Source organism: Cryptomeria japonica, chromosome 10 (genome assembly GCF_030272615.1).
Source record: "Cryptomeria japonica chromosome 10, Sugi_1.0, whole genome shotgun sequence".
In the NCBI taxonomy this organism is placed as follows: domain Eukaryota; kingdom Viridiplantae; phylum Streptophyta; class Pinopsida; order Cupressales; family Cupressaceae; genus Cryptomeria; species Cryptomeria japonica.
The window spans coordinates 274,886,218-274,888,705 of record NC_081414.1 but is presented as its reverse complement, the minus strand read 5'-3'; positions in this window follow the sequence as shown (position 1 = coordinate 274,888,705).

Below are 2,488 nucleotides of genomic sequence, written 5' to 3'. Positions count from 1 at the left end.
CTTTAAAGCAAAACATTTTTCAGTATCATGCCCAGGATGACGATGAAATTGACAAAAAGATTTGTTATCAAAATAGGGTGAATTAGTCTTTGCAGGATCTATTTGCTCTATAGGAGGAAGAGGAAGCACATTTTGTTCCAATAACTTATTCATAATACTATTCAATGATTCATTCAAAGGAGTAAACTTTCTTTCTTTCTTGAAAAACTTAGAAATAGGAGGCACACCTGATGCTGCATTCACATTGTGGTTGATGATGTTTTCATTGAATTTAATGGACTCTCTGTTCGGTTTAAACTTCCCAAATTGTTGTTGACTACTATCACCCTTATCACTCGGAGCCATAGGATTTGCTTGTTCCATTTGACTCACAGTCAGTTGATAATTGTGAAGAGTTGCACACAACTGTTGGAAAGAAGTAAACTCAGAAAACAAGAGTTTTTCTCTAATATCTTTTTGTAAATTAGAAATAAAGATTCTTTGAATATCATTGTCAGGAACTGGAAAGGAAATTTGAGCATACAAATGCTTATATCTACCAATGAAATCAGTCACTTTTTCTTTAACACCTTGTTTACAATGCATTAAATCAATCAAAGTAACTTTAGGACTTATATTGTTTTGAAATTGTTGAATAAAAGCATTTGCAAGTTGTTCGAAAGAAGAAATAGAATAAGAAGGCAACGAGCAATACCATTGTAGGGCTTTATCTCTTAATGTTCTAGTAAACAGTTTTGCAAGCAACCTTTGGTCATAAGCAAAATCAGTACATATTGTTTGAAAGGTCTTAACATGTGTTAGAGGATCACCCTTACCATTATAAAGCTCCAAATGTGGAATTTCAACATGTTTAGGGGGTATAGCTCGAACAATGTCAAGAGAAAGTGGGCTCGCAACATCAAATGTGGGCACACTAAACTTAGATTGATTCATAGAAGCAATTTGTTGCTGTAAAGAAGAGATAGTTTGTGCAAGATTGTTAATGGTCGCTTCAGTCGAAGAGTTCATATTAGACGTGTTAGATTGTGATGGAGGTGTTATGTTATTGAAAGAGGGTAGAGAGTAAGGTGGTGGGACACTATGATAGTTATTCATAGGAGATGATTGGAAAGGAGGAACACTACAAGGAGGAATGGAATGGTTAAATGAATTGCCCCCTTGCGTCATGTTTATTTGTGGAGATATAATACTCATTGAAGGAATGAATGAAGAAGTTGGATTGAATGAAGGCAGAGGGTTGATTGAAGAAGAGGGATTGCCCCCATGACTGGTGATCACAGGAGGAATGTCTTGTATTGAAGTAGTCATTATGTTTGATGTAAAGGTAGGTATACTAGCAATAGAAGTTGTTAAAGGAATAGAATGATTGACGTGAGTAGGAGGTTGTGTATAACCTAAAGTTTCGGCACAACTCTTCATCGGCATCACATTTGAATCCACAATGTGTACAATACCACGCAAAATATCAATTCCATTCTTATCACTTTGAACCATACGTTTTAGACCCTCAACTAATGAAAGAGCTTGACTATCGGGGTATTCTTGAGACATCCATTGTTGAAAATCATCAAATTGGTTATCCAATTTCGAAAGTTGTTCTACAGAAACCTCATGGAGAGCTTCTCCATCATTAAGAGGATTAGAGGAATTACCCATGTCCTCGTTAAAAAGGCCATTCAAATTAGGTTCCATCTCCTCGGTAATTACACCTTGGAAAGACTTAATTCTAAGGCTTCGTCTAACGTGAATAGTGTAAGTAGGGCTTATTGTTGTAAAACTCATGCACTAAAGAAAGAGAGAAGATTTTGAATTTTATAGGTAGCAAATTTCAATAAAATCAGCCAATCTCCTAGATTTAAGCTGTAAAATGCAATCAGGACAATCTCCCGAAATTTCAGAAAAAATGTCCAGGACCGTGGCGAACGGAGTGCACACGGTCCTGGCAACTTTTTTCAAAATTTTCAGGGATGAAAGTTATGATGATTTTAAAGCTAATCTAAAAAAATTGAGTGATTTTACGATCTGTAGATAGGCCAAATTAAAGTTGCAATCTCAAAATTGAACCCTACCAAGATTGTTGAAAAATGCAAATTTTGAATTTTGAAAAAGAGAGAGAATTTGAAATTTTGAATTTTATGATTTTGGATGGAATGCTAAAAGCAATGCAAGTTTTGAAATTTAAAAGTTGACTCGGTTTCATGCAAAATTCAAATTTGAAAGCGGAAATCAAGGTTGTTGTAATTAAACACTTAAATTTTAAAAGTCACAAACTGCAAAAATTTGAATAAAGCACTGAAATTTTGAATGAATGCCAACACACTTTTCAGATTTAGGACTGTAATGAACACAATTTTAACACAGATTTCAATTTCAACAATTTTTGAATGATTAGAAGCCTTAATCCAAGCAATCACTAGACCAACTTTGACTTTAATTTTGAAAGTGTTAGAATTGATAAAATCAGCCAAAATTTTGGATTTTAGCAGAA